The following is a 12,646-nucleotide window of genomic DNA, read 5'->3' as shown; positions in this document are numbered from 1 at the left end:
CTATGGGTTTTGCTCTGTCCTTGACCAGCTGGCATGTGCCAAGCATCTTCCTCCAACCCCTGCAGGACACACACACAAACTACTTAGTCACAGTACTCCAGCCCACAGGACAGGGGGGAAAAGTCGCAGAACAGAGATCACAATACAGAGACACACACAAACACAGCTGGATATGAGGGTTTGAGAATGTGAAGAATGCACGGACAGCGCAACACTCAAACCACAGAACGCTAGGAGTCGAAATGAGGGTCCGGCCTAATCACCTACTCACACATAGTACAAGTGCTTGTGCCAGTACACCGTATAACATCAGAATAAAAACAAGTCAACACCAATACAAAAAACAGAAGATGAGCTTGAGCGAGTCAGAAGAACAAACATCTGGCTCCAGATCTCTCCTTAACAGCCCCAGCTGTCGTATGTAAATTCTACCACCAGCAAACCCAATTTAATTTAATGTAGTGTCGATTAGCCACACCAGGTGTTGGATGCTGACTATTAATACTGGACCTCCTTAAGGAGAGGATTAGAGGAACAGATGGTTCTAACCATCTAACCATGCAGAAGCATCGCGACGTTCACTCCGCGATCTTACAAATCAGCTCTTTTTCCAATTCTTGGCACAACTGTTTTAAAAATGAACAAAGGATTCAACAGATGTGTTCAGTCAGATGTGTATACTGAATGTTTTCCCAATCACCCAATCAGATTTTAGGACCAGAATATAATTTTATAATAATTTTATATTTAAAAAATGTATCATTTTATACATTTTTACAATGGCAGTACAGCCTATGACATGAGTCCAACTGTTTCTCTGGAGATGTATGCTCCCTCTTTAATTTAAGCTAATCTAATTTAATCAAATTTATTCAAATTTAATCTAATACAAGACCTTGTACATGTACATTAGTTTAGGGTTAAAACTAAGCTCTAAACTAAGCTGAAACGTCACCGATAACCAAGGGATTTTATCTTTTATTTCAAAAACTGTGGAAAATCATCTTAGAACTGTGAAAGGTCAAGTGGGTCAAATGGCTTACACAATAGATACCCTGCAGAATGCCAAAAACAGGTCACTGCACACCTTGTTTCTCCGATGGTGACTTCATAGGTAAAGGAAGAAGTTAACGTACATTAATTTATAATAGGCTGATGTTAATATACTATAATAAGTCATATAATTGAATAATTGATTTCCCCCATTGGTCCATTCATTCACAAATTAATGCAAGGTTTTGCTACAACGTAATGATGTACTACAGTTACTGTACGATTATGAAGATAAGAACTTCACGGAACAAAAAGTGCACAGAAAAACCGTACAAGACATAAGATATTAGGTCAATGTTGCTGCTGTTGCTGAATAATCTTGACATTTACAGCACGGCACAGTTTAGACAAATAATTTTAAAGTACTAGAGCAAGATATATATACACACACACACACACACACACACACACACACACACACATACACATACACATATATATATATATATATATATATATATATATATATATATATATATATAAACACATACACATATAAAAACCCACACCATGATCCCCCCTCCACCAAACTTTACACTTGGCACAATGCAGTCAGACAAGTACCGTCTCCTGGCAACCGCCAAACCCAGACTGGTCCATCAGATTGCCAGACGGAGAAGCGTGATTGGTCACTCCAGAGAACTCGTCTCCACTGCTCTAGAGTCCAGTGGCGGCGCTTTACACCACTGCATTCCACGCTTTGCATTGCGCTTGGTGATGTAAGGCTTGGATGCAGCTGCTCGGCCATGGAAACCCATTCCATGAAGCTCTCTACGCTGTTCTTGAGCTGATCTGAAGGCCACATGAAGTTTGGAGGTCTGTAGTGATTGACTCTGCAGAAAGTCGGTGACCTCTGTGCACTATGCCCCTCAGCATCTGCTGACCCCTGTCTGACCCTGACTCTGTCATTTTACGTGGCCGTCCACTTCGTGGCTGAGTTGCTGTCGTTCCCGATCACTTCCACTTTGTTATAATCCCACTGACAGTGGACTGTGGAATATTTAATAGTGAGGAAATTTCACGACTGGACTTGCTGCACACATTTGTAGAAGCAGTCTGCAGGCCTAGGGGCTTGGTTTTATACACCTGTGGCCATGGAAGTGACTGGAACAGCTGAATTCAATAATTTGGATGCGTGAGGGAATAATTTTGGCAAGATAGTGTAAAATTGATACAGCATCTTATCGCAATATTTTGCAGGGCAATATTCTATCAATACACAACGTATTTTATTATAGAAATTGGTAATACAAATAATTATTTTCGGTACAAGAATAACAGAATCAATTGCTTTTTCAGTCCACCAGATGGTGCTGAGTTTATTCTGGTGAGGTCAGCAGAACTACACATTAAACTATGACCAGAAAATCTGCAGAAAAAAAATAAATGAATTAATGGTAAGTGGACTGGTCAAAACCAGAGTGTAATTTCACTGGACCAATGTTCAAGACTGAGACTAGCCAAAGCACAATTACTACTGAGTGTGAGAAAAATGCCTGAGTCCTGACTCAAGTCCCAGAGCAGACTGAAGTACCAACAGTAACATCACCTAACCCTGCCTAAGGAGGCCGCATTTTAGCCTGGCTTGCCGTCATTGTACATACTAATTTACATACTTCCAAACAAAACTACGTTACAGTCGCCAAATGGGTGATTAGAATAATTAAGCTGTGAATTATTCTGTGATTTATACGGTGAGTCAGTAGGTCAGTAATCAAAAACCCTTGCAGTGGCATGATACAAAAAATGGCCTCAGTATGAATCTCGAGAAATATTCCTCTGATTTCTGTCAAATATTAATGATGACACAAAAATACGGAGAAAGCTCTACATGAACCTGTTGAAGTACATTCAAAAATCTGCGTTATATTTTACCCCAAGTTAGTTTGTCACTACTCAGGAGGACAGAAAAGGTATTTGCATTTGACAGTGCTGAATCGATTACTAATAAATAAAAATCAAATGTCTTCTGTTAGACTAAGGCCAAAAACATGCACAATATTCAGAATTAACTCCACCACAGCAATAGACCAGCACATGGCTGCCAATCGGGTTCTCTCAACTGGTTGTAGCTTGGGGTCTTCCCAGGCCTTACCTATCACCAGAATGACCTACTAAAGCTCATTTCATCTCCTAAACATGATGCCTTCAAATGAGTCTCAGACGGTAATCAAGAACCACCAGCAGCTTTCTGACATGACTTGGCAAAAAACACTGATCAAATCACGTGGTCCTCAGTTAGTTTGATTTAAGTCATTTAAATCAATCTATAAAATCTATAAAATGGCATCATGCACTGTTCTTTGAAAACTAGACACACTTTATCATTCTGCCATCCGCTTTGCCACTAATGCACCTTTCAATACTCATCACTGTGATCTCTATAAACTGGTGGGCTTGCCTTCACTTCATACTCGGCGGCTCCCTCATTGGTTTCACTTCATCTACAAGACGATCTTGGCCATAACACCACCATATCTGTCGTCTCTTCTTCACGTAGCCAATAATAAATATGGCACAAGTCAAGTGAATACATCAAGCTCACCATTTTTCAGCAGCAAATGATTGGAATACTTTACAAACCACCCTTAGACTTGCATTTTAACACCTCTTACCACTTTCAAGCATACAATTAAACATACAGTAGTAGACTGTTGCTCTTGTTAATAATCATGGATAAAAATAATGCACATACTCATACATACTCATTTTTCTCTATCCTTACTTCTGCTTTTTCATATTTTTTTGTTTGTTTTATGTAAATCTGTATTTTTTTGTTTGTTTTGTTATGTTTTACTTTTGGTATGTATACTTGCTTTTGTATGTTTCTGTTTTTATGTGCCATGGACCTATTTTCATTGGGGCCTTTCGGCCAGGTCATGTTTGTAAATGAGAACTGGTTCTCAAACATTTTACCTGGTAAAATAAAGGTTAAAAAACAAAATAATTCCCGAATAATTCAGTCCCTGAGCTGACAGGAAGCAGGGATCACGAGGTCTACGATACAAAGCTTGCCATTTTATTTAGCATCCAAAACTATACTTGTGGACACGACTTGTGGTAGTTTTTATATGTGGATCATAGAAAAACGCTTTCGGTGGGGACTTCATCAGGCAGCGTGATCAATAATCATACCAGTCCATGCTGGAACCTTCTGTGAGGGCGCTTTCAGAGGAGGACGCCTGGCTCCTTCTCCACCCTGTGAGCAGTCCTGACTCAGGAACTTTGAACGGCTTTGTTTACATCTTAAACATTTAATCAGGCAGATATTTTGAAGAAATGGCGCGGTTCACCAGTTATCCTGTTAGAAGGCCCTGTAAAGCGCAGTTAGCTGAATTCGGCGCCACTGTTATTCCTTTACTTATCTAGCTCTGTTATCTGTGTTCACTAGTCAGGCCTGGCCGGTGGAGGAAGCTGACGCGGGTTTGCTCTTCAGTTACCAGCTAGTTCGTTCATTACAGGCGCATAGTCGGAAGAACATTTCCAGAACATTTCTATATATATATATATATATATATATATATATATATATATATATATTTCTATATGCGTTTCTTTTCGTGCGTCGTCTTTCTTTCAGAAACGCACCTCGGAGCGAGCGGAGCGAGAAAGCCGGAGACACGGATGAAGCCGCGCCGCCTCGGCTGGCCGGCGCTGTCCCTTCGCGGCCTGGAGCTCCGCTGTCTTTATCCCAAACTTCCAGTCACAAGCAGCGGGCTTTCCCACAGCACTGTCGGCTCAGAGACACGCCACGTCGGATTATTCAGCTTATAAACTGATTTGGTTTCACTTGATTTCATCACCGAGCTGCTACAAGCCGGAAGAAAACAAAATGACGACGTGAGTCACGTGACACTGAGCGGACGCTCACAAGTTTACCAACGCGTATTTACAGCGTGATGACGCGGCGTCGCGAAACAGTAGCTCAAAAAACAAACGCGCGTTTAAAACACTGGAACCAGTTCCTCGGAATGGTCTTTATAGAGCTTATAGAAGGAGAACGGCCCCGGGTCCACAGGCAGCCCGACTCGCCTTCAGTCCAGACCGCCACAGAAAACCGCTAGAATGGTCACGGACCCCCGCCTGCTGGCTGTCCACGCCGTGTTTTACGGTAGTTTTGACCCGAAACGCACTATAATCACTTTTATTTAAACACGTTCATGGCGGAGGGATACACGAAGGGCGCAGGCAAAATAACCGTTTCTCTTTTTTTCCATTGAGCACTATTTTACCAGCTGTTTCTGTCTCATCATGAAAGGGTTAAAGGTTTTGAGCTGTAGCTCTGACTGACCGATATTTTATTTGTTGGATGATATGTAAGCGCCACAATAATCCTTTTTTGTCATCTGTGATATGTTTGGGAAGTCCAGTCATTACGATGTTCACACATCTCTTTGCTATTAGATAGGAAGCTATTTTCACTATAGATTTCACTGCAAGTGAGCTTTAATAGCAGTGAGTAATAATATGCATTCTATTACCCATCTGACACAATGGAATCCATATAATTGCCTGTAGTTAAACGTCTCAAAGGAGATGGTAACTGGTTCCCCAAAGCCCCAGTCCACCGACCACAATCCAGCTACAATCAAGGGGTAATATATATAATCAATATATATATATATATATATATATATATATATATATATATATATATATATATATATATATATACGATGAGGCGGGCGCATACGCTGAGAGAAGCGAGATTTTTTAGGGGCAAATCTAATAGCAGGGTCTAGACAAACAGGGTCAAAGAGCCAACACGGAGAGATGGAGGAACAGACATAACGAAAAGGAATACAGACTAAACACAAAAACAGAGACTAGGAAAAATAACAGGCCAGAAGATACAACGCCAAACAACACAATGCAAGCAATACAATACAAAGACCAGCAAACTAAAAGGGGAAAACACAGGGCTTAAATACAGAAACAACTGGGGTTAACAACACACAGGTGGAAAACAGGTGAGAACAATCAAGGGCGGAGTCTGGAAATAAGGGGGGCAGGACTGGGAAAAAATCAAACAAGGAGTCACATGGACAAGACCGCAACAAAACAAAAGCACATGGAGGACTGGGAGGGGCCAATATATATATATATACTACTTATCAGACATTTTGTTATTAGAAGGTTAAAGGCACTGAGCATCTCTGTTACTGTTATATCTGTACTGAAAAATTGTTCAGTTGGTTCTTCTCTGTCTTGAAAGTGGTGGATATTATCAAACATGCATGTGTCACTCATACTCCTCAGGCTTTTTTAATAACTCAACACCCTGAATCACCCACTACACTCATCTTTCACCCTACATCCATCTGGATGGAGATAAAGAACACTTACCTGGAAAAAACATCTGATTTGCCAAAGGACATGTTTTCCTGAAAACATGAAAATATGAAAAATACACACACCTCTGCACATTTTAACACACAAAGTCTGTTTGCTGAACATTTTGGAAAAAATTTAAAATGTGGCACTGCAAAACAGATCATTAGGTCAACCTATGAAGTAAAATCTCATGTAGTAACAAGCAAATTAACTAGTTGTAGTCAGCTCATATAAATACTATGAATGAGCCATTACAACCAGTTCAATAACCTTTTATCACATGAAATTGTAGAATGAAATTTAGACTTGTGGACTTTAAACGTGGTGCTGTCATAGGATGCCATTTTACACCAGGTCAGGTTGTGTGCTTTCTGCCCTGCTAGATCTGCCCCGGTCAACTGTCAACTGCTAGATCTGCCCCGGTCAACTGTCAACTGCTAGATCTGCCCCGGTCAACTGTCAACTGCTAGATCTGCCCCGGTCCATTGTGAAATGGAAGCATCTAGTATAGTCGGGTGTCCACATCCTTTTGGCCACATAGTGCATTTCTGATAAGCAAACGTATGTATTGCACAGAATGTTAAAGCAGAGGACGCTAAAAAAGTCTAATCTACCAGGTCTATTAGCTTGTTAGTAGTCCCATTGTCTCTATGTATTTTAATATTTTATAAACCCTAGTTTTGGAAACTCCTGTTTGTTTTTATTATTATTTATTTATTTATTTATTTTCCTTTGAGCTTGCTTACACAAGTGGATTATGAACCATCTGAAAATTAAATAATGAATTGAATACTTAATGGCTGTTTAAACGAAGGGTGGTCTCTGACTTTTGCCCAGTAGTGTACAGTATATTACAGTGCCCTGAAACTGTATTCCTGATAGATTTCGTAACATGAATGCATGTGTGTGATTGTGTGTGTGTGTGTGTGTGTGTGTGTGTGTGTGTGTGAGAGAGAGAGGGAGGGGGAGAGGGAGGGAGTCTAAGTAAATGTTTGAGCAGACAGGGTAAAACTGAGGTTTAAGTGGAGCTTGGGGAGTAAAGTAGCACAAGCAAAATGGGGCGCAAATGATGTAAGCAGACCAGGCAGTGTCTGTGTTGTGCTGCGTTGCCACGACAACCGTTGGGCCGGCAGCAGTGCAGATGCTGTGGGAATGAGCATGCTCTGTGTGTGTGTGTGTGTGTGTGTGTGTGTGTGTGTGCTCCAAGTGCTACTGTGCAGTCTGAGCAGACTTGATTTAAAATCCTGTTGTGTCTGCATCCTGCCAACATTTGTAAATATGTCTCCGTATAGGATGGCCGCATCTTTATGTGAGCTAGAGGATGAGCGGGCACCAGCGTATTTAAAGAAAAACTGAGAAACTGTGTGTGTGTGTTTGTGTGCACACGAGCCTGTACTCTGTGAACCCAGTTGTGCTGTGATGTAATCTAGTCGCCTCTTTCTCTCTCTCTCTGTCTCTCTCTAGTTCCCTCTCTCTCTCTCTCTCTCTCTGTCAGACCGGATTACATCTGCAGCCGTCCCTAGAGAAAACTGTGACAGGGACAGAGGGGTGGAGGGGCCAGTGAGTGCAGGGATTTAAATCAAATCCCTCGACAGCAGTGAACGCTATTTTGCTGTGTATTCCATACAAGGCATGGGACACTATGAAAAGTTTCTATTGTGACACGAGTGACTAAAATGAACGGGGTTCCTCGTATCAGAATATTGCTAAATATTTCAAAAAAGGAAACAAAAATGAATTATTTTACTAACCTAAACCCTCGAATCGGTTTTTAACACCAAAAAAGATTTAAAGGGACAATATAATGGAAAACCTAATTTACCCCGGTCACTTCTGTGGATTTAAAGACTTTGATGTAGTATGTAAACACTCCCCAGACCATGCAGACCATGTAGGGAAAATAGGCTACAAACAGCCCATGTTGAATTTTTTTGCGATGTGATGAAAAAACAGCACATTTACATATTATATCCACCCTTTACGCTTACATCCATTTACCCTGCTCATTCACACTGAAGTTATTAGAGGTATTTCATCTTGGGCTGCTTTTTTGACCAAGGCCACAGGGTAGCCAATCAAAACAGACATCATTTACATCTATTAATCTTAAAGGTGCAGTAACAGAAACAGCGTGTTTCATTCTAAGGGCTAGATAGAGAGAGAAAAACGGCCATGGAAAAATAAAACATGGCTATAATGATTGTTTTCGGTACATGAACAATATACAGATGTCATAAGTGGATCTCAGGGATAACAGAACAATGCAAGAAACCGAAGCGAAGAAATTTTAAATTATTGGCAAAATTAAGCAAATGTTTTGGGGCCCCTGGTCACATGACATATTTTGCTGCTTTTTAAAGTGAAAATAAGTTTACACACCCTCTACACACTTTTGCACATGTAAATGCATAATAATAAGATATAATTAAATAAAATAAAAATATGGCACAAAAGTTTTGACACATTTTCTATTTTGGGTTCCCCCCCCCAATACATTCACCTTAGAAAGTAAATAGAAACTAAAATTTGCAGAAAATTGTCACGTTGTTTTCCCTTTAGAGGATTGAATTACTTTCACTTATTAAATCAACAAAGCATTGACCTCAAACCTCTCCTGCCTGAACTGACCCTCCCGATGCTGCTGCACAGATACAAACTATTTAATCATTAACCTGCTTTTCCCCCTATTCTGTATTTTAACATTTTATCCCTTTGGTTCAACCTCATGCTCTGTTCATATTGCTCTTCCGTTATTCTTCTTCTTTCGGCTGCTCCCTTTAGGGGTCGCCACAGCGGATCATCTGCCTCCATCGTGCCCTATCCACTGCCTCCTCTACTTTCACACCAACCATCTCCATGTCCACCTTCACTACATCCATAAACCTTCTCTGAGGTCTACCTCTTCTCCTTCTACCCGGCAGCTCCATCTCCAACATTCTTTGACAATATTGCTCTTCTGTTATTGTTGGATTGAATTCAGAACTGTTTGCACACAGAGCATTAGACCTCCACACTTGACCCAGCCTTGCAGTGAAACACACACATACATGCACACTAGTGAACACACACACTAGGAGGCAGTGGGCACACTTGCCTGAAGCGGTGAGCAGCCCTAACCATGGCAGTTGGGGGTTTGGTGTCTTGCTCAAGGGCTCTTCAGTCACGTACTGTCGGCCAAGGGGATCGAACCAGCGACCTTCCAGTCACAAGGCTGGTTCCCTAACCTCCAGCCCACGACTGCTCCCAGTTTTGCTATTGGTGTTGACCAGAGAAGGATGGGCTATCTGTTTTGAGTTTTGAGTCTTCTTTCCTCTCAAGGTTGCTTCCTCTTGCTTTTAGGGAGCTTTTCCTTGCAGCTGGTGCCATTGGCTTGCTCATGGGGGCTCTGATCTTTCTGTACAGCTGCTTTGCAACAATGCCTGTTGTAAGAAGTGCTATATAAATAAACTTTGACTTGACCTCGCTTGACCAAGGGCCAAAACTGTAGTTATTTAAGATGAAATAGAGCTTATACAACAGGGGTGCTCAAACTTTTGGGGGACCAAAGTGCAGTGTGTGTGGTGGGCCAAAAAGACACAAACAAAGATTAAAATATAAGCAAAATATATAAATAAAGACGGTAGAAAGGTATTAAACATGTACTTTTGGAACACTACTGTTGTTGAAAACTGCTGTCCCTTTGAAAATATGAATTGAATAAGTTAATACAATATGAAAATTACTTGTTCTCACATAGGGTCCAAATATAACATCCACAAGGGCCACCTTTGGCCAGCAGTGTATCATATCCATCACTTCTATAACAGCAGCAGTCTTTTCAGAAACACTGACATTTTTATGTCATATATAAATATTACATATATATCTACATTAAAGACACATCACAATAAGGCACGAAAGGGCAGTATTTTTTATAATCTTTATAATTTCATATTTCATATTGTTTTAACAACATATTGTTTGATAACTTGTTTAGAAGAAATTAAAACATTTTCTCTGCACATTTTGCTCTAGTTATACCAAATATGGGTATTACTGTGCAAATACACAACCAAAACAGAATTATTTTATTAAAAAGTGTATTCTAATTAAAAAATACCATTTATAACATTTCTCCTGGAACTGTCTCCGTTCCCCTGTTTTTGTTGTTCAATCAACAATCAAGTGAGCAATAGCAAAGTATCTTTCTCAATATTCTGGCTTACTTTAAAAAAAAACAGTCAGTAGTTTTAACAAAACAGCTCCATTTCATTTTCTTTTACTACAATCACCAAACTGTATAACCCCATTATAAATATGATCAGTTATGTTCCTAGAAATTGACTTATTTGACTGTATTGTCCGATTCCTATTTGAAACTTTATATATTGCCAGTCCATCCGGCTTTTCTGTCCATACAAGCACTGACCCATCTACAAAAACTTTAAACGCTCCCACTTTAAACGGCGCCCAGACCATCATTTTCCTTATTTTAATGATTGTAGCATCGCTTGGTGCAACAATTGACAAAAAACATTAGTTAAGATAAAACAAGTGTTTTGATAAGTTTCACTCCTGAATCATAACACATGTTCCTGTGAGTCCGCCTCTCACACCCCTTTGACCTTTCTCCCAACTCTTTTTAACTGAACCTTCATCACTGATATAAATACCAAGAAACTTTATTTCGCCTTTGACCTCATCACGTTCCTTTCATCTTCACCTCCAATCCAAAGCGTTTATAAACGCTGATTTTTAGCACTTTCAGATCATCTGCATATGTAGATACAATGCATGTTTTCAAATCGTCTAACCTTTAATCCAGTCAGCATCAGCAACAGGACACTGAGCATATACGAACAGTAAAAGTGCAGCGCAACCATATGTAAACAAATATCTTTACATTTTACATTTTTAGGAACCATATTTAATAAAGCAAATGTTTATTTTGTTTTTTTACTGTTATTGAACTTTATTATTATTGAAATACTGAAAGTTTTTATTATTATTATTATTATTATTATTATTATTAAAGACAACAAAAGCCTGGACGATGAAGGATAGCTGAGCAGACTTGAATCTGTACTTTCAAATGTATTTGTGAGGGGGGTTAGTGGGCATGCACTCTAACAGCACATGCTTAAAGGGGAATTCCACCAAAATTTCTACATTTCTGAAAATTCGGTCCTTGTGATGTAAACAGTGTCAAAATGCACTATATTGCCAAAAGTATTCACTCCCCCATCCAGATCACTGAATCCAGGTGTTCCAGTCTCTTCCATGGCCACAGGTGTGTAAAGCCGAGCCCCTCGGCCTGCAGACTGCTTCTACAGACATTAGTGAAAGAATGGGTCGCTCTCAGGAGCTCAGTGAATTCCAGCGTGGTGCCGTGATCGGACGCCACCTGGGCAGCAAGTCCAGTCGGGAAATTTCCTCACTACTAAATATTCCACAGTCCACTGTCAGTGGGATTATAACAAAGTGGAAGTGATCGGGAACGACAGCAACTCGGCCAAAAAAGTGGTATAGGTCACGTAAAATGACAGAGTGGTCAGCAGATGCTGAGGGGCATAGTGCGCAGAGGTCACCGACTTTCTGCAGAGTCAACCGCTACAAATCACACTTCTCCGTCTGACAATCCAATGAACGAGTCTTGGTTTGGCGGTTGCAAGGAGACGGTACTTGTCTGGCTGCATTGTGCCGAGTGTAAAGTTTGGTGGAGGGGGGATCATGGTGTGGGGGTGTTTTTCAGGAGTTGGGCTCGGCCCCTTAGTTCCAGTGAAAGGAACTCTTAATGATTCAGCACCAAGAGATTTTGGACAATTTCAAGCTCCCAACTTTGTGGGAACAGTTTGGGGACGACCCCTTCCTGCTCCAACATGACTGCACACCAGTGCACAAAGCAGGTCCATAAAGACGTTGATGAGCCAGTTTGGTGTGGAAGAACTTGACTGGCCTGCACAGAGTCCTGACCTCAACCCCATAGAACACCTTTGGGATGAATTAGAGCGGAGACTGTGAGCCAGGCCTTCTCGTCCAACATCAGTGTCTGACCTCACAAATGCGCTTCTGGAAGAACGTTCAGAAATTCCCATAAACACTCCTAACCCTTGTGGAAAGCCTTCCCAGAAGAGTTGAAGCTGTTATAGCTGCAAAGGGTGGACCGACATCATATTAAACCCTATGGATTAAGAATGGGATCTCACTCAATTTCATATCATACAGTGTAAACAGATTACGATTTTAAGCCAAAATATTATAAGAAAACTGTCCTGAAACA

The 12,646-nt window shown here is 40.6% G+C and overlaps 1 protein-coding gene across 3 annotated transcripts in view; it reads right to left on the bottom strand.

Annotated features, from left to right (window-relative positions):
* Positions 1 to 4,979, bottom strand: part of rhbdd1 (rhomboid domain containing 1) — a 12,729-nt gene extending 7,750 nt beyond the window's left edge. The window contains exon 1 of one of the 3 annotated variants that reach the window (XM_037546339.1): positions 4,642 to 4,979. The gene's annotated coding sequence lies outside the window, so the exon portion shown is untranslated. Of the gene's footprint in view, positions 1 to 4,188; positions 4,451 to 4,641 lie in introns of those variants that run through there. The other 2 variants (XM_037546337.1, XM_037546338.1) reach the window with 2 other exon arrangements.
* Between the last annotated feature and the right edge of the window lie 7,667 nt (positions 4,980 to 12,646).

This window comes from Pygocentrus nattereri, chromosome 17 (genome assembly GCF_015220715.1).
Source record: "Pygocentrus nattereri isolate fPygNat1 chromosome 17, fPygNat1.pri, whole genome shotgun sequence".
In the NCBI taxonomy this organism is placed as follows: domain Eukaryota; kingdom Metazoa; phylum Chordata; class Actinopteri; order Characiformes; family Serrasalmidae; genus Pygocentrus; species Pygocentrus nattereri.
This window is presented reverse-complemented; position numbering and strand designations above follow the sequence as displayed.